Raw genomic sequence first — 24,375 nt, 5'->3', positions numbered from 1 at the left:
GAATTGTGAATCCATAGTTGAGGATCATGTCCACCCCTACATGCAGTTTGTCTTTCCTTGACACGATGGCATCTACCAGCAGGCCATTGCAGCGTGTCACACAGCTCCCATTCTACATGCGTCGTTCGAAGAGCACCAGAATCAGCTTACCGTACTTCCATGGCCACCTAACACTTCGGATTTGAAACCAATGGAGAATCTGTGTGACCATCTCGATCGGCATGTACGCTCCATGTATCCTCAACAAAGAACGCTAGCGCAACTGGGCAAGGTTTTGGAGTCGGCATTTCTCCGCATCCCTGTCGATACCTCAAGAACGTCACTGACTCTTCCTGTGCGTCTCGCAGAGGTCCGAGCTGCAAAAGGTGTTGATGCATGGTTTTAAAAGATGGTAACGTGTTTTGATTGGACAGTGTATACGTGCATTGGAACCAGACATACTGCTCGAGAAGTATCCCAGCATTTTGAGCAGTCTACCCCTTAAATTTTTCATTAGTGAAGGGAAGAATTCTCAGTACAACATTATTAACCAGAAAATCGTAACAAAGTGCTAAGTAAGTTTCGTTTTTCGTCCATTACTTAATGCCAATATGTTTCATTACCCACACTGGAGAGTTTAAATTAATAATGTTAACGAAATAGCCGATTAACCCGGTGACCTAAGAGACCAATATAAAACTGAAAAATCTTATGCAGCGTACATACACAGGCACAATTGAGTTTATTTCCCGAGCTGATAGAGGGCAAGCGCCATTTGCTAAATTGCTCGTCTCGACTTCTCCTGCACCTATGTGGTATGTTGTAAACATTTATCGTTCACACCTTTTATAGCCTGGTATACACTTTTGCAGAAGTAGAAAACTTTAAGAACTTATAATGGATCAGATATAAGTCCGTCATAAAGAGGACAAATCCACCCAACACTGAGATTGGCTTAAAGCAAACATTGAAATGTTTGACTATAATAAAAGCAAAGAAAAACTGGTCCCACTGTTACTGATGTAATTAAAAGACAGACCCAATATGTTTATCAAAATACAATATCAAACTAAAAATCTATCAGGAAATATTTTGTCCTGAAGAATAAAATGAGGTAGAGACAAAAAGCAGTCAGTGTATTTGCTGGGCATTAAGAAAGACTGCTTCTGACAAGGACACCTTTTCCAAGCTGAAGCACCAAGTTGTTAATATGACACCGACTCACGGGACTAGGACGATTAAATTTATCAGTGGGAAATGTACGAACTGATTCTGTAAACTGAAATAACACTTCTAGCAGAGTAAGATGATTCACTTGTGATTAGTACGCAGACAAAAATATGGCATGTGGTGTTTGTGACAAGGAAACACGTGCGGTAGGAGCGTAATATAATATGGAGAGTGTGAGGAACCAAGAGACCAAGCAGACTTGCAATAAGACGATCTGCAGACAATTATCGGCGTGCTGCAAATTAAAGACATACACTATCGGCTCATAAATATCCGTACACTTATTAGTGGCCGTTAATGTCAGGTGTGTCCACCAATCGTCCTTACAACTGCTTGAACTCTGCTGAAGACGCTTTCAGTGAGGTGTCTGGATGTTTGTGAACAAATGGCCACCCATTCTTTCTAAAGAGCTCAAAGCAGAGAAAGTAGCGATGTTGGACACGTTCTAACTCTTTCCAAAGGTGTTCCATTGCGTTCAAGTCGGGAGTCTGGGAAGACCACTACATTTCAGGAACATCATCATCCATAAACCATTGCCTCATATATGCTGCTTTATGACAGGGTACGTTGTAAAACTGATACAAACAATCATCGCCTCCGAAATTTTCCTCTACTGTAAGCCACGTACAGTGCCGACAAATGTGTGCGGAAAATATCCCCGTATCGGAACAACATCTCCTCCGTATTTCACTGTTGGCACTACACATGGTGGCAGATAACGTTCTCCAGGCATTACCAAACCTGAACACATCCATCGGCTTGCCACTTGATACAGCGTGACTCATCAATACAAATTGCTCGTTTCCAGCCCTCTGCTGCCCAGTGCCGTTGCTCCTTATACCCCCTCAAGCGTTGCTTAGCGGTCACTACGGAGATGTGTGGCTTATGAAGAACTGCGCGACCACCGTACCTCATTCTTTCACCTCCCTGTGCACAGTAATGGTGTTACCTCGTCCAGCTGATTGTCACATTATTAACAGTCAGCTTTATCAGTGTTGAAATACCACTACTAGTAATTTCCTTTCCTGTTCAACTCGTAAAGAGAATGAGGGAGAAAAATTGTCTATATGAATCCGAACGGGCCCTAATTTCTCGTATTTTGTCTTCGTCGTGCCTACGTGAATCGAACTGTACGTTGACGGCAGTAGAATCATTCTGCCGGCAGCTTGAAATGCCACTTTTTTTAAACTTTCTCAATTATGTTTCGTGAAAAGAATGTCGCCTTCCCTCTAGGGATTCCTATTTGCGTTCACGAAGCATTTCCGTAATATTGGTGTCTTGTTAGAGCCTACCGGTAACGAATATAGCAGCCTGCCTCTGAATTACTTCGATGCCTTCCTTTAACCCAAACCTGTGGGGAATATGTTCAACTAGCCTTCCATATGGGGTCTCCTTTGTACATTCTTCAAATTTTCCAATGAAGCACAGTCGCCCATTCACCTTCTCCACTGCAGTTCCAATGGATTTGTTCCATTTAATATCGCTTTGCGAAGTTACACCTACATATTAATTCGACTTGATTGTATCAAGCAGCTCACAACTAATTTTGGATTCGGACATTACAATATTGTTTTTCCTATTCATCTGCATTTACTTACACTCTTTTACATTTAGAGCAAGCTATCATTCATGACACCAACAATAAATATTGGCTAAGTTATGTTGTATCGCCCTACACTCACTCAACGACGACAACTTACCGTACACCACAACATCATCAGCAAACATTTGCAAAATTCTGCTCTTCCGTCCACCAGATCATTTATGTGTATAGAAAACAAAATTCGTCCTATCAAACTTCCCTGCACAATTCCTGATCATACCCTTGTGTCTGATTAACAGTCGCCATCGAGAACGGCGTACTGGTTTCTATAGTTTAAGAAGTCTTCGAGTCAGTCACGTATCAGGAAACCTGATCCATACGCTTGGATCTTCGTAAACAGTCTGCAGTGGGATACACTGTCAAATGCTTTCCAGAGATCGAAGGATACGGAATACAGGAGTCGCCTGCGCTTATTTCCAATCACTTTCAACTTGTCGCTGGGCGAGAGCTTCGCAATAGTTGCCAGCTAAGTGAGGAGTTAATGCCGCACAGCACATTGTGTAAAACCAAATTTGTATTTCATCCAAACCTAGAGACTTATTTGTTTTCAACTCTTTCAGTTGCTTCTCTACGCAAGGGATGCCTATGTCTATGTCCTCCATATACAAGATTCTGCAACGGTCAGCCGACGGAATGTTGGTACTATCCTCCCGCGTGAATGATTTCTTAAACGCTAAATTTAAAAATTCATCTTTCCTATTGCTGTCTTCTATTGCCGGACCAGACAGGTCAGCGAGTGACTGGATAGCCGTCTTCGACCCGCTTAGTGATTTTGTGTATGACCAGAATTTTCTCGCGTGCTTAACAAAATCTTTTGCTAAAGTATGTCGGTGGAAGTTGTATCTTACGCCATATCACCTTTTTACAAACACATGAATTACTATTAACTTTAGCATGTCATCGTATGCGCGCTCTTTTTTGAACTGGGACTGCAACAGTCTCTTCTTTCTCAGTAATTTCCAATGGTCGATGTTAAACCATGGTGGGTCATATCAGCACTTAACCCACCTTGTCGGCAAATTCTTCTGCTGTGCGCGGCTTGCTATTCGATTAAATTTTGTGCATAGTTGCTCTCTCTGCTTCATACTGGAAGTAAATGACGCCCATCCATTGTCTAAGTGGGATGCTAGCAACTGCTTATCTCCTTTTTCTAGCAGAAATACGCTCATAGCCTTCTTGGTGGTTTTATTAACTTCAGTACCCATCATCGCTATCATGACGTCATAATCGCTTATCACTGCCTATATACCGAAACTGTCGGTAAGGTATAAAATATTTTCGTTGCGTGTGGGCTATTGAACAAGTAACTCGAAACAGTTGCTAAAAATTACTTACCTCCATGAATCCATAGGAGTCCCAGTCTATACTCGGTATGTTAAACCCGCCTCTAACAAATGTTACTAAACGCTCTGTGTATTTCCGGACTACAGAGGGTACGATTTGTTTGAATGGTTCTAAAACTGTCACGGCGCAATCGGGTGGCCGGCGGAAACATCCGATAATTAACTTGCGTTCACATAGACATTTTCCACACATCTAGGAAACTTCATGGTCAGACACATTTTCAACCTCGACATACACAATTTTCTTTTTTGATTAGCAGGAATACTCCATCTTCTATGACGTCTAATCCGTAATTTTTTATATACTTTCGGTGCCTCGCAAAATATTTCGAAGCTCTCTGATTCGGGTTTCCTCCATATCTCGGTTCTGGGAACCATTTAAATGTGAAAACTTTCCAGTGTGAAATAAAATTCCGGAACTTTGTTACGAATGCTTCGGCAATTTACTGTTATAATTATGGCAGTCGGAACGTCTTTAATTTGTACGCGGTATGATTTCGCTCTCTCCGCATCGACTGGTTTGCGTGCTACAGAGAACTTCAAACTTTCGCCTGGCCTAAAAAGAAAGAAAAAACGGATTGGAAAATTTCGGGTCTGTTAAGTACTAAGAGATCTAAGATATTGCCCTCACGTGATGGTTTTTTAACGATCTGTTTGAAGTACTTAAGGGTACACTGCCGGTTCAAACTGGTAGAAATTTGTTTCGTGGTGCTATTATCACTGAGCAGAAGTGAACAATAGCTTTATAACTGTTTTTAGTATTGTTTCTCAGGCGTTTGTGTAGAATTTGTTAATTTTGCAGTGTAATTTTCTGCCGCTGTAATGAGTAAAACGTTGGATATTCTTCCTGACCTTAATTCCTGTAACTGAAAGCTATAATTTAGACAGGAACTTCAGAAAACCAAGGCGACATAGTTATGTGATGTTATTAAAATAATTCACTTCACAAGGTTGGGAATTACAATTGTTACATCAAAAACGTTTTCATCATCATACTTCAGCGTCAGTGCTCTGCGCACACGTTTCTTTCCTGTAATATGCACTGTTTCCTTTAAAACAGATAAATTTCATTCACTAGAAGCAAAGGCTCCCCCTTAACGTAGAAATCGGAAAGGTTTAATAAATGGTTTGTTATGTCGACGAACTCGTAAAAAATTATGACGTGGAACTGACGATTGTCGTCCAACCCTTCGTCTATTGCGTCATCTGACCAGACACGGCACACGGTTGTGTTTCTTTCAGAATTTCCCGCCAGTTTTTGAGGTGAAATTACAAAAAAAAAAAAAAAAAAAAAAGACTTCTCGGACACCCGCATTGGTGTAGTTGACGGTTATTAATGACTTGTCGATATCCTGTGTCTTTTGAATCGTGCATCCACTAGCACAGGGCTTCACAACATACGTGATCGCGGAGCAAGCTGTGAGCAGCAAGGCGCGAGCACGGAGCAGCGCGAGCACGCTACCCCCACTACCAGACCAGAGCGGAGAGTGGGGAGAGTCACGTGGGGTACACAAAAGCTGCCGCCAGTCAATGTAAATCCGCGGCCACCTGCAGGGATATCACTCACGAATTATTACTGCGACAAATGAAACAAATAAAGGAGAATGTACACGTGCCACATAATTTTATTAGCTTAGTGTATGCCTCTACCATCTGTAGACACTGAAACTAAAGAATTCCACGACAATCCTATATTTTCAACACTTTCTTCAACACTACTTAAAATATCACCTCCGGTTGTAGTGTTCTTCATGGCTACTACATCGAGGAGCTCCTCCCTCACCTGAAGATCTCTGTTAACACCTCTAATAAATATGGCAAGCTGCGCTGTTCCAGTGATATCAACACTTTTGTCCAGAGCTAGAGAATACGCCATAAAATCTTAACAGATATTTGCAAGCTGGCTCTGGACGTCGTCTGCCATGTCCTGTATGCGACGCATAATGGTCATGTTAGATAATGGCACAATCCGAAACTGTTCAACTTGAGATGGACACAAATGTTCCGCTGCAACTACCAAACATTCTTTTATTAAATCGCCATCAGTTAAGGGGCGCAGGGATTTTGCTAAAAGCAAAGCAATTTTGTAACCCACTCTGAGAGCTGCCTCAGTTGATTTTTCTTCGTCGTCCAGATCTTCTTCGGATAGCTTCCTTTTAAGTTTAATAACTTCCTGTGCACGATCTGGTCAATCACATTTTCCACGTCCTTAGTCTTTCGCGTGGTACGACATATAATGTCGCTGCAAATTAAATTTCGTAAAAGAATTCAGCGTTTTGTGACATACTAAACATTTTGCAACACCATCTTTTTCAGTAAACAGATACAATTCCTCCCAATGGGGGTTGAACTGCGAAAGCATGGTTGGGGTTACACAACGGCGACTTCACATGATTCTTAACCAGCGAAGTGACTGTTAAGAGCTGATCGCAGTACTTTAAACGTTACACAGTCGGCGCGAATTCAATAGGCACGCTGCGGCCCTATTCAAACGTGCGCGCGCATTTCCCCTCCCTCCCCTCCCTCCGTACTCCACGACCTTACAGCTGCTCGCGAGCACGTCCCTGAGCAGACGCGAGTACTCGCGCTCAAAACCGGCCAGTTGTTAAGCCCTGCACTAGCAGAATAGTCCACCGAATGGATTACACGACTAGGCGAACTGTAGCACTGAACAGAGTGGTAAAACTGTCATCTTTACTTTCAGAAGGAGAGAAGCGGAAATATGAATTAGATGTGTTCCTCTGTTATTACACGTAGAGCTCTGTTACGAGCTATTCGAATAAATGATCTTTCAAATGACTGCCAAACTGCTAAAGAAAAGATTGACTTCATGTATTTCAATGCTTAGTGGGCAGTGACCATGAACTCGCAGTCGCCGAGCAGGTAACGAAAGATATCAGTAGTAATAGTTTTATTCAACCATGCATCACTTTTACAAGGATAGTGGACATTCATAGTGTTACAGGAAAAGAACCAAAATACGTAATTTGTGTATACAAGCCCATCCAGTATTAAAAATCTATTTTCGCAATGACCGGCCGTGTAGTAGGCAGTAGCTTAATAGTAGGAACCATACCAGCATTTACCGGAAGTGATTTAACAAGAAACGGAAAATCTAAATCAGAATGGTCGGATGGAGATGGGAGTTCCCATTATCCCTGATACAAGGCTAGTCTGTTTAATACAGTAGAACTTCCTTCCACTGATGTTCTTCGTTTGTGTACGTGTCGACTGATAATATGGTATTTTAGTTTCATTGTCCATCAAATAACGTGTAGTCCTATTTATTACAACACTCGTCGTTAAAACTGTCTGCCTCTTTTCAGTGACAACAGTAGAACTTATAAAGCAATATTTTTAATCCGTCAAGTCAAAGGGAAATGTTAGCGGTATGATTTCCATGAACAGAAAGAAGTTCTGATTGATTTGAATCTGGATGATACAGCGGTTGTCGCAAAGGTATACAGCCGTAATTTGTATATTGAATGCCGGCCGCGATGGTCTCGCGGTTCTAGGCACGCAGTCCGGAACCGCGCGACTGCTACGGTCGCAGGTTCGAATCCTGCCTAGGGTATGGATGTGTGTGATGTCCTTAGGTTAGTTAGCTTTAATTAGTTCTGAGTTCTAGGGGACTGATGACCTAAGATGTTAAGTCCCATAGTGCTCACAGCCATTTGAACCATTTATTTTGTATATTGAATTCCCAGAATTATAAATTAAACAAACATGTTGAAATTTACAGGAAAATTTTGTATAATAAAGAGCAGAGTAGCCTGTAAAGTACCGGAAAACAATGATACATAACAGAACATAACCGAAATAAAGATAAGAAGAGGTGCTTTTGACAGGTATACAGAATGAATTGCTATTGGCTAACGGCGGTCAATAAGGCATGGTGAGGGCGTGGTCTGGGCGGCGCCTCGGTTCGCTCTCTCCTTCGATGTTCTGCTCTCCTAACACCGACTGGGCGCAATCGGTTGCGAACATCGGGAAGCCAGTCAAAAAAGTTTTAATTATCATCTCTACATCGTTAATTTTTTGTTTGTATATCTGCAGTCACAGTACATGTGACGAACGAACAAAATATTAACTATGTACCCTTATTTTTTCGATGTGTTAATTATAACTTTATCTCCTCCGGCGAGGTGTGCAGGAACCGATCTCGCCCGGCGGTGTTAGGAGAGCAGAAAGCTGAAGGAGAGAGCGAACCGAGGCGCCGCCCAGACCACGCCCTCACCACGCCTTATCGAGTAGCTCCCAGGTTATCTTAGCCAATAGTCATTCATTTTGTGTTCCGGTCAAGAAAAGTGTCTTCTTATCCGTATTGCGTTTATGTACTGATATTCATCGTCAGTCAAAGGAAATTAACCGTTAGTAGGCTGAAACACCAAGAGCATATTAGCTAAAGGCGATTTTAACCTACCAATTATAATCTGCGACGTCTATGGATTCATTGCTGGTGATATAGACAGGTAGTCTTGCGAAGTACTTTTGAACACTTTTCCGAAAACTGCGTAGAGCTGTTAGTTCGGCAGCCCACACGCATTGAAAATATTTTAGATCTTGTAGCTAGGGGTAGTCCTGGCCTTAGTGACAATGTCACTATTGCGACAGAGATAAATGATGATGTCATCAAAGCGGCGATGGTTACTAAAGTTAATAAAACCGCCAAGAATGCTAGGAGCGTATTTGTTGCTACGAAGAGCAGATAATCAGTTGCTAGAATCCCACATAGACAATGAATGGACGTCATATTGTTGCAATATGAAGGACGTAGAGGAATTATAGGCAGAGTTTAAACGGATTGCAAATCGCACTCTGTAGAAGAATATGCCGAATAAGTGGATTAAGAATGCATCAAACCCGCTGTTGTTTAACAACTAAATTCGTAAAATACTGAGGAAGAAGAGAATGTTGCAGTCTTGCTTGGGAAATGGACGTGCAAATGATGACAGATAAAGGATTGTAGAAATTTGTGGGTCTGTAAATAGAAGAAAGTGTGAAGCATACAACACCTTCTATCATCGTTCCTCAGCAAAAGATGTTGCCGAGCACGCTAGAAAATTCTTGTCCTATGTAGATTCGCTAAGTGGGTCGAAGGCTTCTACTAAGTCACTCGTTGACCAGTTTGGACTGGCAATAGAAGACAGCAACAGGGTAGCCGATGTTTTAAATTGGGCTTTTAAGAAAGAGAGGATAGTACTAACATGCCGATTCAATTTTCTCATCATGAGACTGCTGAAGGGCGAACTGTTTTAATTGTCAAAAACCATTCAATAACCAAGATCGCACAAAATATTTTTTATCCAAGACAACCGGTTTCAACAGTATTAGCTGTCATCTTCATGTCTTAAAATTTTTTTGCAGTAAAACGTTCATTTTTCGGTGACATCATGCACAAGATGTTAGCGGACAAAACTAAGCACATTATAAACGTTTGTCATCGCTAAAATATTTAAAAATACACAGCATCTTGTCCAAAAGGCCATGTCCATACACGTATTACTCACAGGATACAAATATGGTACACAATACCACATATGTTTACATATGCCGGACACATACTTACTAACATCGGTTTCCTGCAGAATTCATGAACGATTTCTCTGTTTGAATATAATAAATTTTCTTGAGCTAGAGAACCTTTTGTCCACAGATCATCACGGAAATACAAAGCATAACTCCTCCGCAACTTAGCTCTCCGTTCCTCAGGTGCTATCCGGCTAACCATTTACAAATACCAATTGCGCCGTTACACTTACAAAATGGCATCATAATTTCTGTGATGTCATACCTATTCATGAAAAAGAAATGATACACCAAGAGCGTTGCGACAGAAGTGCAGATAGTCCATCTGACTTTGAATTCCACGAACGGAGTTATGAAGAACATATGTTCCATTAAAGCGACATAATAGGTATTCTGCGAGGTTTTGTCAGATCTGCTTGTTTTGAAGATGCCGTGCGTGTAAGTATTGAGAACTTAAATCCTGTTAACGCAAGTCTCATGAAACTTCGACACAGTGATGGCAACGTTACTTAAGTGCCAACTGCTTTTGCAGAAAGCCAGTTTGCATAATTTGAAACCATGACAAAAAATGCGGGTGTAGATGACTATATAAAATGTATAAAGGAATACCACCATAATCTAAAATAGAAAACCTTGGTTCAGAATTTTATATTCACACTGATTTTAGGTTGATGCACTTCACTAAGGAGAGTTTCTAAGAAGTTTGCATCATTTTAATTAGTTTGGCACAAAACATGACATAAGTGACGGAGTTAGTTAACTCAAGTTCTAATGAGTGTTGTAGTGGATTTGAAATGTCAGTTACTGTAACCAAATTGAATTTACAAACGTTAAAGACTGTCTCATCTCTAATGACGAGTTTCCTCGTATTTGCAATGTTGTGGTGTTGATTTACATGTTCAGTGATTACCTTAAAGAACTATGTTCTGTATTGATCTCTCGTGGTATCCAGTTTTTATAGTGAAACGACTGTACTGCTAAGAGTTTAGAGGACCCGCAAGACAACTCCGTTATATGGGTGCTATGGAAATCAGCGGAAACGCAATTCAGGTCGTCCAGATACTTTTGCCTGCCTGACCAAAAAAGTGTAGCACCCAGAAGACTTGGTCGGATGTCAATGTAATAACACAAACGTACACACTTTTGGCATGTATCTAAATGATAAGAGTTTGTAACATCGGAAATGCTGATAAAATACATTCTACACCGTCCGAAAATTTTGCCGTTTAAATTACGTTGATAACTTGCACTGTAATTATGATACTGAATCTGTAAGCTGTATTACAGAAACTGTATTTAATAAGCAATCGATGTAATAGTATATTTATTTCTGACTGTGTATTATTGATTGTAATTATAATGAAAATATTGTAAATTGCTGGGTAATAGCCAAAGGACTTGATTTAACAGTATCGATGACAACGACGAAATGGCAGTAGCTGTGCCATTGTTTATCTTTGCCTATGGAAGTATTTGTTGGGCGCTGTCGCAGACGCAGTGTGCAGCTATGATCGCGCCTGTGTATGCGCACCAAATTCGTTAACCGTGAGTACTGGGAGCACGGTGGAAGCTGCAAGTGTATCTATTGCCTGTCCCATAAGTATCTGTAACTCGGTTTTCTCATCCAGCAGCAGCAACAGCGGCAGCTTAGCGTTGTCGTCGGCTACATTCTTCGTCGTCCGCACAGCTGTTAAGTGAAAAATTATAAACTGATATAGGGATTACCCAGCAGCATTTCTTTCACAGAGTATGGCTAACTTGAATAATAACCTACAATAGTTGAAACTTGTAGGGCACCTGTGTTGTCATTGTCCTCAGACATTATTACCAAGCAGGGTCCCTTTCCTTTCCATGCAATCATGTGTACAACATGCCGAAGAGGACACAAACATGTTATACACATGAAATACACTTGCAGTTGCGAATATGAATAACCATCAGCTGTATAATGACAACAATGATATTTTGTGCCGTTCTGGGAATCGAAGCCGGATCCCCCGCTTATCGAGAGCCGTCGCCTTACCATTAGGCCATACGAGCACGTTTCACAGCCAGACTCAAACTTCCATATGATTTCAGTAGTATGTCTATGTTCGTTCTGGAACACTTCGAAGAGTGAGTCATCGCCTTCTGGCCGTTGCGCAAGGTCGGGCAGCCGTCCAGATGAGTCGGTTACGTACACACACACACACACACACACAATAAAAAAACTCCAACGCAGACATTAGCTGTAACAATAACCTTTATTTAGAATGTTACAGTTCCTTTCCTTTTACAGAACGTCATATAAACACGATTACGAACTACAAATGTAACATATTTCACCTCGCTCTGGACAACATCATTTTTTGCCGGTTCATCACCAGCAATTTCAACACCTATATAAAATGGATTGACACCCTGAAATAGTTTATTTTTACACTTACACATATTTTCTAAGTCTGGCCATCCCTTTACCTTATTTATGTCTGCACTTGTTTCTGGTTTACAATATGTAACAAATTTAAATCGATTACGTCTGGAATATTTTCTCCATGGAACGCCAGAAGAACGTTCCGGCTTAGGGCTAAATGGTCCCAACTTGTTAGTACACGCTATACGTATCTTCTCCAGTACCCCTTGGTCTTCAAAAATTTTTTTATTTGCTCTATCATCTAACGTTAGTCGCTCAACCCTTACATTAATTCTATATACATACGTAACGATCTTGTTAATAATTACAGCATCATATTTATTAGCAAAAAATTTAAATTCGTCTGTTATGTCATAGTGTCTTAGTGTTGTAAAGTTCTGTGCATTCTCATCGTATTTTTCGGTTGCACCCATCTTGCCGTATTCGAACCGTACTCCATCTGCCTGTGTAAACTCTGTTCGCCACTTGCACATACGGCCAAAATATGGTCTAGTCAGAGTGTTCCGTCGGCGTATCCATCGCCTCGGACGCGCACGGCGAAATCTCGTCCTCATCCTCATCCGACGATAAGAATACCACCTCTTCCTCGGCCTCAACGTCCTTCTGTAAAAGGAAAGGAACTGTAACATTCTAAATAAAGGTTATTGTTACAGCTAATGTCTGCGTTGGAGTTTTTTTATTCAAATTGGGAGCACATCCGAAATTATCCTGACATTGTTCGACGGTATCCCACAGCGGGACGCAGGTGGTACGCCATCCTGCAATATCCAAAAGATAAAATAACCTACTTATCCAATCTGCACGGTAATGTTCACACAGATGGTAACTACATGTGCACTGCCACTTCTTCTTTTCCACAGACAACTTGTGTACAAGCCTATATTTCTCTTTACCCTGGCAAGGAGACCTCACTACCCGTGAGGCCATTTTCTAGGATGGCCTACGGCTGTGTGTCTGAGAAGGACTCTGTAGTGTACTACTGAGGTTCTAATATGTGTACCATAGAGGCCTGTATCTACCTTGCCTAAAATCAAAATAACGGTGCGCACACCTTATACCGTTAGGCATGAATACAAACTCCCTATACGCCTCTCTGAATTGATTAATTAATTGTTGCAGGTTAGGTTTGTAAAACCAAAGTTCTTCAAGCACAATCACAGCAGCAGAATAATTAATTTTGTTTCCATAGAATGTTAATGCTAGATCGTCGATACGCTGCTGGTTGGTAGGTACCAGGAAGGCGAGCCGGAGATCGTCAGGATAATTTCGGATGTGCTCCCAATTTGAATAAAAAAACTCCAACACAGACATTAGCTGTAACAATAACCTTTATTTAGAATGTTACAGTTCCTTTCCTTTTACAGAACGTCATATAAACACGATTACGAACTACAAATGTAACATATTTCACCTCGCTCTGGACAACATCATTTTTTGCCGGTTCATCACCAGCAATTTCAACACCTATATGAAATGGATTGACACCCTGAAATAGTTTATTTTTACACTTACACATATTTTCTAAGTCTGGCCATCCCTTTACCTTATTTATGTCTGCACTTGTTTCTGGTTTACAATATGTAACAAATTTAAATCGATTACGTCTGGAATATTTTCTCCATGGAACGCCAGATGAATGTTCCGGCTTAAGGCTAAATGGTCCCAACTTGTTAGTACACGCTATACGTATCTTCTCCAGTACCCCTTGGTCTTCAAAAATTTTTTTATTTGCTCTATCATCTAACGTTAGTCGCTCAACCCTTACATTAATTCTATATACATACGTAACGATCTTGTTAATAATTACAGCATCATATTTATTAGCAAAAAATTTAAATTCGTCTGTTATGTCATAGTGTCTTAGTGTTGTAAAGTTCTGTGCATTCTCATCGTATTTTTCGGTTGCACCCATCTTGCCGTATTCGAACCGTACTCCATCTGCCTGTGTAAACTCTGTTCGCCACTTGCACATACGGCCAAAATATGGTCTAGTCAGAGTGTTCCGTCGGCGTATCCATCGCCTCGGACGCGCACAGCGAAGTCTCGTCCTCATCCTCATCCGACGATAAGAATACCACCTCTTCCTCGGCCTCAATGTCCGACGGGTCCGACGCCATCTCGTCCTTAACATTGCGACAATGTACAATATGACAATCGGCATGTACAACATGAAGTCTAGATATCAAAGCCTCATCACCTACATTAAAATCGTTTGACACAAATATGACAAGTCCCCTATGCTTTATGGTCATGCCAGGTTTATTTTTAATGTTGACAGTAACTGGACGACCTTCCACAATTCGCTTCAATATAGAAGCATAAGGCCGCCATCTCAACCAATCAAATTCCTCGAACAATATAACATGATGCAGAGGGAACTGGGAATGAAGAAGACACTACACAACACGGATCTGACGACGGATGGGATTTGCCGATGTCGCGCTTGCCAGCGTACCTATTCGGAGATGGAGAGGCACCCGCGGCGCTGGCCCCAGTGGGGGCCCCTTTAGAAAGCGACTCCGGGCCACCTAGTATTACCAGTGGCCCGAGTACGCGTTTTCGCGATTGCGCAACGGTTTCAAGGCCGCGCGCAGATTCCGTCGTGCCGGACAGGCTTGGACAAGTTCCAGACGCTTGCAACACCGGCTCTAGGGGCAGGTATAAAAGACGTGTTGAAATTGCTGGTGATGAACCGGCAAAAAATGATGTTGTCCAGAGCGAGGTGAAATATGTTACATTTGTAGTTCGTAATCGTGTTTATATGACGTTCTGTAAAAGGAAAGGAACTGTAACATTCTAAATAAAGGTTATTGTTACAGCTAATGTCTGTGTTGGAGTTTTTTTATTCAAATTGGGAGCACATCCGAAATTATCCTGACGATCTCCGGCTCGCCTTCCTGGTACCTACCAACCAGCAGCGTATCGACGATCTAGCACTAACATTCTATGGGAACAAAATTAATTATTCTGCTGCTGTGATTGTGCTTGAAGAACTTTGGTTTTACAAACCTAACCTGCAACAATTAATTAATCAATTCAGAGAGGCGTATAGGGAGTTTGTATTCATGCCTAACGGTATAAGGTGTGCGCACCGTTATTTTGATTTTAGGCAAGGTAGATACAGGCCTCTATGGTACACATATTAGAACCTCAGTAGTACACCACAGAGTCCTTCTCAGACACACAGCCGTAGGCCATCCTAGAAAATGGCCTCACGGGTAGTGAGGTCTCCTTGCCAGGGTAAAGAGAAATATAGGCTTGTACACAAGTTGTCTGTGGAAAAGAAGAAGTGGCAGTGCACATGTAGTTACCATCTGTGTGAACATTACCGTGCAGATTGGATAAGTAGGTTATTTTATCTTTTGGATATTGCAGGATGGCGTACCACCTGCGTCCCGCTGTGGGATACCGTCGAACAATGTATGAAGATGCTTCCAGTGGTGTACAACAAACCCAAGCCCAAGAACATTGCACAAATACTGATGCAGAGGGAACTGGGAATGAAGAAGACACTACACAACATGGATCTGACGACGGATGGGATTTGCCGATGTCGCGCTTGCCAGCGTACCTATTCGGAGATGGAGAGGCACCCGCGGCGCTGGCCCCAGTGGGGGCCCCTTTAGAAAGCGACTCCGGGCCACCTAGTATTACCAGTGGCCCGAGTACGCGTTTTCGCGATTGCGCAACGGTTTCAAGGCCGCGCGCAGGTTCCGACGTATATATATAATGTGTACAATTACAGTTTTCTTTGTGATCAAATATACTTTGATTTGTTTCTTTAAAGGTCTTTAATGGACACACACACACACACACACACACACACACACACACACACACACAGTCAACCACTGACAAAGTTCGGTTTAAGTATCACGGAGATAGTTCGTTCTGTGTACCACGTCCTGTGTACCACGATTGATCAAGTCTGTCGCTATCCTTCGACTTTACGATAGCATCTGAGAAACTAGCCGTAATAACACACACACACACACAATGTTTACAATTACAGTTTTCTCTGTGATCAAATATACTTTGATTTGTTTCTTTAAAGGTCTTTAAAGGATAAGAGAAATAAAAGAGGAAAACACAAAAATTGTTTCAAGCTAGACTGTTTATTTACACAGTTGATATGAACATGTAAAATTTCTACTTTATGTTAAGCAATAATTACAGCTTCTCGGAGTTCTTCCTCTATTGAGATAATTTCATTGTTGTGTGAGTTATTGCTAGCAGTTTTTGATGCAAGGAGAAAAACTAGACGTTCAACAAGTTCGTGTAGGTTATTCCAGTGAATGTAGTCAACAACGATTTGTTTGAGTAGTCTTTCCAGTCAATTTCTTCTTGTTCTATGTTTCCTACAGGTGGGGAGGGTATTCCCTTTCCTGTACGTATTTCACTTATGACTTCCACTGCTTTACCAATTTTATATTCCTCAACACTGTCATCATCATCATCATCATCATCTCATCATCATCATCATCACTACCAACGTCCTCGTTGCCATTATTATCCTCTTCATGGTCTTCTTCTGCAGATGTCAGGGAAACTTTTGCTGCTGCTGCTGCAGTACGACCTTTTGCAGCTTGAAGTATTCTAATTAATGGTTTTATGATACGTGTATACTTATATCCTTTGTTTGCATTTACAGGCTTGAAGGAGAGGTGTTGTTGTCTAAAGGCATTGGTTGCCTTCAGAATTTTTTCATAATTTTGGAGATCACTGTTCGTGTAATTCTTACGCTTGATTTTGAACAATAAATTGTATAACCGTCTAGTTCCAGGATATCTTACGTTGTGAATTATTAAATCATGCACTGGTGAGTTTCCAATCATCCATCAACTTGATAACGGATCATATCTGATGCCGCAGACGGTGTCACGTGTTTTGTCTATAGGTATATTAAAATACGAAGATGACAGTTGACCAGCAGTTTCTGCTATACGTGGCTCTTCTAATTTTCTGCTACTTCCCATTTCTTTCTTCATATCAACAACACCATCATATTTCTCTTTAATGTCACAGCTGTTGATGTTGTCTTGGCATCTAGCTGCAGTAGCAGCAAAATTGCTATTGTTTTCTTTCGGAAATCGGTAAATCAGTTCTTTTAGTAGTTGTAAAATGGGTTTAAATGTTTTTTCTAGCACAGATTTGGATTCAGTTTCTATTTTATGGAGAGATAGCTTCTTTCTTCGGATATTCTATCGAGCTTTAGCAATCTGCTTTTTAAGATTAATGTTTCGTTTAATCGAATCTTGCAGTATGTTTTTAGCTCAAAACTGTCCACTCACTATCTGAACTGAATCTAAGTAGGCATCTCAATTTATAACCCTGATTCCTTACTTCCTTCTCCTTCACTTAGAGGTTTGAATTATGTGTTTATCACATGCTGCCTATGCACACCACCGAGGATTGGTGAGATAATTTTAAACATCTCTTCTATACGTCGCTTGAATGGAAGACTGTCAATGGCTGCCTGTTGCCACCAAATCCCTATGCGAGGCTCTCTGTATACCGAAAAATCCCAGTCATTCAAAATGTGCACTGTGGTACATAGTTCATTTGGAAAGTGCACTTCCTTTTTTCTCACCTTCTCCATTCCCTTTTTCTTTTTTTCTTTTCTTTTACGTCTTTAATGCTAGCGCGTAAGATGTGCACTCATTGACGTCTGTCAGGAATCTGAGGAGCATGATGGTGATGATGATAATGATGATGAGAAATAATAATCTGTAATGATCAAGCTGTTGCTTTAAATACAGATATAATTATCAAAGTTTACACTATAACGACCATTACTTAATTCATCATCTTTGCTAACAACAAGAAAATCGTGGAGATTCCCATTCCATGCTCGCTTACACATTTCGAGAAATTCATTGAATGTCATGACAAGATTAACGTGATCACTGAAGCAGAAGCAGGGGTGGTTCCAGGATCTCGGTCGGGGGGGGGGGGGGGGCGGGGGGAGGGGGGGGTGCAAATTTTTTGGTGCCTTCCTTCCAAAAAATTAATTCCAAATAAAACCATTAATACTCTATACGCGCGCGCGCGCTTTTTAGTTTAATTGTGTATCGCTATGTGTTAAGTGTTTCTAATGAAATAACTTACTGCATTACCTAAAAAAATATTCTTCAAATACGACACGTGCACTTGAAAAACTCTGTGTTTGTCTGTTAATGTAAAATAATCTATAAAATGCTAATGTTCATTTGTTTCCATTCTTAAATCTTCGAAATTAGTTCACCAATTGCTTTCATTTGACAGAATGTTGCCATCGAATTCGCGCATGTGTTTATACGCAGCAATGACGATACGACTGAGAAAATTTATAATAGGGTATTTGACTGTGTTCAGGAAATCATCTTATATTGTTAATTACGTCATTTTATTTATTTATTTATTTATTTATTTATGCATTTATTTTACCTGGCAAGATTAGGGCCTTCAGGCCCTCTCTTACACCTAACCAGGCATACTCAGATTCAACAAATTTCAGTTTCTACAGAACATTAAGGACATATTACATGTTATACAGTATTAATGTTAAGAAAAAAAATAGAGATTATAAACGTAGTACAATGATAATTATAACAATCAAAAATTAATTATAACAATCAAGAATAATAATAATAGTAATAATAATAATAATAATGACTATGTATATGAAAGTAAACATATTTTTCTTTTATGAATGTCAGTCCTATTGCTAGTTGGGAATTTTCTCGTTATATTCTTGCAGCTTGTGAGTTATTCTCATCAAGCAGAGACATAAGACGATAGAATGGGGTGAAAGAGATATAGAAGAGGTAGATAGGTTAGAGGAAGAGAAATAGAATGGTAAAATTCGAAGCTATGATGGAGAGGAGAAAGAAAGAGATGAGAGGGGCCCAACAATGGTGGCTATACCGTCCCTAATATGTAAGTCTTGAGTTCACTCTTGAATGTTGAGTGGTTCCGGATAAGACGCAGATCACAGGGGAGCGCGTTCCATAGTCGTATGGCTGAGATGGAGAATGACATGGAGAAAGATTTTGTGTTATGTAAAGGTACAGCCAAGATGCTAGACGTATCCGATCTGGTATTGCGGTTGTGGAATGATGATAGGTGTTTAATGTGAGAAGTATTGGGGGCACCAGTGGCTAAGAAATCGATGAAGTAAGCACATCGTGTGGAGATCGCGTGCCTTATGTGGGCGTATCCAACCTAGCTGGGAGTATGAAGGACTGATATGATCATACAACCGTATATTGCATACGTATCTAACGCAAGCGTTCATCACTAGCTCGAGGCGTCTCGAATTTTCACTATTTGTGCCGTGTTGAACTACATCACAGTAGTAAAGATTAGGCAAGACTAGTGTTTGGACTAATTTTTGTTTAACATGGGTTGGAAATATTTTTCTAAATTTCTGAATTGCATGTAGGGAGGAGAGCGATTTCCGGCAAGCTGTAACTGTTTGTTCTTCCCAGTTTAGGTGTTCATCCAAGATTATTCCAAGGTCTTTTACTGTTTTTTGGTATGGTAGTTGGGTACCATTGAGGTGTATTTGAGGGACTGTTTCGTGAAAGTACCGACTGATTAACTTTGGATGAGATATAAGTATGACCTGGGATTTCTTGGGGTTTAGTTTCAGACCTAGGTTCTGTGCCCATCGGGAAACAGAGCAAAGATCTGCGTTCATACTCGCTACTGCGTCAGCAATGTTCTTGGGGCTTGCACTTATGTACAGTTGGATGTCGTCGGCATATAGATGGTAGTTGCAGGAGTGAATCACTGAAGAAATATCATTAATGTATAGTGAGAAGAGTAATGGACCAAGGACGGAGCCTTGGGGAACTCCAGAGCGCACGTTTTTCCATGATGACTTTTCCGACCCACAAATGACTTGTTGACTTCTGTTTTTGAGGTAGCTGTCGAACCAGTGTATTGCGCTGTTTGAGAAATTCAGCTGCTTCATTTTAATTAGTAATATATCAAAGTCAACTGTATCAAAAGCCTTGCTAAAGTCAAGCAGTGTTAGGATGGTAGCTTCACGTCTGTCCATAGCATGTTTAATGTCATCAGTTACTTTGATTAATGCAGTTGCTGTACTATGGTGCTTTCGAAAGCCTGACTGATATTTGTCATGGATGTTATGAGTTTTGAGGTAATCCGTCAGCTGTTCATGGACGATGTATTCTAGGGCTTTAGATATTGCAGGTAGTATGCTGATCGGCCTGTAGTCACCTGGCGACTTAGGGTTGTCAGTCTTGGGTATAGGTTGAATTAAACTTTGCTTCCACTCAGTAGGATATGTACTACTGACAAGAGACAGGTTGAAGATGTCTGTGATAACTGGAGTAATAGTGTCTACGACGTTCTTGATCATGCCAATGCTCACTCCATCATTTCCTCTTGCCTCGGAAGAGATTCTCGTAATTGCCTTGTGTACTGTGCCGGTAGTGACATGTTTTAGGAAAAACTTGTCTCTCGAGAGATTGATATCTTGGGGATGGTAATTTGTCGCTGCGTGGCAGTTTACAGCTGTTGAGAAGAAATCGTTTAATTCTTCTGCAGACGCTTGATAAACAGCGTCAGATCTTCGCTTCCCTATACCGAAACTGCGCAGCTTTTTCCACAGTGCAGCAGGTTTTGATATGCCGCATACGACAGAGCGGGCATGTCTGATTTTGGCATTCCTCACGCTCTGCTTGGTTCTATTTCGGAGTTTCCTATAAGCTTCGTACGCCTCGGGAGTTGGGTTACGCTTGAAGGCCCTATGTGCAGCATCACGTTTATTCATTAACTGGCGTAATGCAGTGGTGAGCCACGGAGCGGGAGCTCTCTTTACCTTGACAGTGCGTTGAGGAGCATGTTTATCATACAGTGCAATGATTTTGCGACATAATTCCCGAATTTTTCCGTCTAAAGTCGGTTCATTGCTTATATCATACCAAGGGATGTCTGAGCAATCCTTTTGAAGAGCGTCATGGTTAACATTTTTTAGGTTTCTGTAGGTTACCAGGTGAGATTTTTCTTTGGTAGTATGCACTGAGTAATTTAAGAATATCACGTCATGAGCAGAGAGTCCTGGAGCGGATGTCTGATTGGCGCGAATTATTTTATCTGGTCGCTTTGTTGCCATTATATCTATGAGTGTATGGCTGTGTGGCGTGTGATGAGTTGGGTCCAGCGGTGTTAAACTCATATCATTGGAGTGGAACAGTCTCCTTAGTTTTTCTGCAGAGGGAGATTTTAACTGTAAGTCGATGTTTGTGTCGCCCATAATGATTATGTGTTCATACAGTGTCACGAGCGAGGACAGGGCAGACTGAAAGGAGGACATAGCACCGACGTTTGGAGGTTTATAGATTACTCCAATTAGCAGTTTATGATTTGATGTATTTATTTCGAAAAACAAGAACTCTGCTTCTCCTTCGCACTTTGCATCCGATGTGCATAGTATAGTAGGTCTCAGATCAGAGCGAACATAGGCACCCACACCACCCCCGCGTCGTCTTTCACGATCTGCCCTTAGGAGAGTGTAACCAGTGATTCGGATAGCGTCGGAAGAGATGTTTGGTTTCAACCAAGTTTCAGAGACGAGGATAATATGGAACAGCGATTGGCAGAACAGGTTACAGAACTCGTCGAAGTGAGCCGTTAGCGACTGAGCGTTCGCGTGGGCCACAAAGAGCCCGCCGCCGGAACCGGTCCGTCCCATTGTGGCCGCCTGTAGGACCGAGCGCGCTCCGTTTACCGTTTATGGTCATAATACGCTGTTTTTCCCCATGAATGTAAATATTAACAATAAGAAATTTCTTTCTTTCTTCTTGTAAAAAAAATAAGAAATAAAATAAAAATGCTAAGTATAAATAAAATGAAATTTGATATTAAATGTGTATATTCACAATACTGCTCTTAAATATTAAATATTAAATTCTTTTTGAAAATTTTGTAATTACTTTTTCTACGTCTACAGGAATCTGGTAATGAATATGCGTAAGTGCAAGACCAAGGAGGCGGATTTCATTCATCGATGTTCTTAAATAAGTTTTCAGGCGCCGCAACGGCGAAAACGATCTTTCAGCTTACCTATTATAGGATATGCATCCTTATCACATCTAGCCAATATGTCACGGGCGATGGTTGGAATCTCTTTTTGTCTTTCCTTTTCTTGATTCCATTTCTCTCGCCACAACAGCATTTCATCCCGTAACATGCAATGCCTTTGTCCACGTCAAGCAACGAACCGAAGCGGTTGGTGACGGACTCTGCAATTTTTTCAGTTTCACCTGCAGAGATCTTCACAATACTCTCTGGACTGAAAACAGAAAGGTTGAACACATCCAAAGTTTCAGCAGAGAATCTTTCTCGTAAATCAGTTATAATGAAGTCCAGTAGGTGAGCATAGACTGTTACTCTGTAACATTCTTCTGCCGAATTTGTTTGAGGGTTGTCACGATAAACTTGGCGTCGACCGTGGCGAGGTATGCGAGGAATACTGAGCTCGATGCCTAGTTGATCCGCAAGTTCCTCTGCACGCTTCCACACGTTACTGAAGCTAGTGACCAAATTCTCTCGACGACTGACAAGAATAGCGATAGTGTTCTTGACGTGTGTAGCACTGTCATTGAGATCAATAGGTTTCTGCAATAGTTTGATTAGAGACTGCGTTAGAGATAGCACATCTCTCAGACACAATAATGACAACACAAATTGTGAGCTGCACAAATTTAACACCAGAGAAGCAGCTTTACCAGCTGTGCTCGGGTCATGCCACTCAGCAATCTTTCCGAGAGTCTCCACAATTTTTACAAGATCAGCTGAAAACTGAAGTACACTGTCATGCCTCTCTACCCACCGGGTATCACAAAGTGATGTGAGTGCACAACCCAAGGTGTTCATTAAGAAACTTTTTCTTTTAGGGTGTGTCTTGAAGAAATTAATGACCTCTTTCATTACTGATATAGCGTCCCGAACAGCAGGAACCTTGGAACTATAGGATATAGAGTTGAAACTTCCTGGCAGATTAAAACTGTGTGCCCGACCGAGACTCGAACTCGGGACCTTTGCCTTTCGCGGGCAAGTGCTCTACCAACTGAGCTACCGAAGCACGACTCACGCCCGGTACTCACAGCTTTACTTCTGCCAGTTCCTCGTCTCCTACCTTCCAAACTTTACAGAAGCTCGCAGGAGAGCTTCTGTAAAGTTTGGAAGGTAGGAGACGAGGAACTGGCAGAAGTAAAGCTGTGAGTACCGGGCGTGAGTCGTGCTTCGGTAGCTCAGTTGGTAGAGCACTTGCCCGCGAAAGGCAAAGGTCCCGAGTTCGAGTCTCGGTCGGGCACACAGTTTTAATCTGCCAGGAAGTTTCATATCAGCGCACACTCCGCTGCAGAGTGAAAATCTCATTCAGGATATAGAGTTATTTAGTCTGTGGCAATAGCATGGTGTCTTAACAGCGTTCTTGACCTCCTTCTGTACTTCAGTGGCAGCACCTCGAACTTCGGAAAGCATAACAGCACATCCGTCCGTTCCACTGCCAACACAACGTTCCAATGGAAGTTTGAGCCTATTCTTCAGCTGGTTCAGGACAATTTTACCAATGGCCTTACCAGTTAACGGTAACTCCTTAGCTGTGGAAGTTCCATCTACCTTTTCTTCTGTGTTAACTAGCTTCCTGGATTCTTTCCGATCTTCTTCATCAGAGTGATAGTCATCTTCGAAATTCGTATGACCAAGTTCTACAAACGCATCAACGAAACTAATGAAATCCTCACGGATATTACAGTTAAGTACGTATCGTCACGTAAGGCTTAGCTGAGATGAGTGAGAAGCATCTGTTGTCTCGTCAAAAAGTATTAAATAATATTGTGATGAGAGTAAGCTACTCAAAATTTGCTCTGAAATCTCTTTTCCACAGCATGAAATGAGAGCATTTTGAGTTGTCTTACTAATATATGTAGCATTTGACGAAGCTGACTGCAGCTGTTGCTCCAGTTTTTTATCGCCAGCAGACACTCTAAATCTTAGCAGTTCTCTAAAATTTCCTTCGTTCACAGCAACAATGGAGCTCTCGGAATTTGCCAGTTTATGAAATATCGGTCCATCATCTCTGTGTCCACGGAATGGCAGATTTTGCCGCCCAAGGAAAATAGTCGTTTCGTCTATAGGACGAAGTCGTTCCCTGTTTCCTTCCACCTCTTTGCTGCGCTGTTGGTGTACACTGTTGATCAAGTGAGGTTTATTGAACGTATTGAGGAATGCATTCCCCTCTTCTACTGCTCTCCTGTGATAAA

This window comes from Schistocerca nitens, chromosome 3 (genome assembly GCF_023898315.1).
Source record: "Schistocerca nitens isolate TAMUIC-IGC-003100 chromosome 3, iqSchNite1.1, whole genome shotgun sequence".
Classification (NCBI taxonomy): domain Eukaryota; kingdom Metazoa; phylum Arthropoda; class Insecta; order Orthoptera; family Acrididae; genus Schistocerca; species Schistocerca nitens.
The sequence above is the reverse complement of the archived record's forward strand: the minus strand, read 5'-3'. Positions refer to the sequence as shown.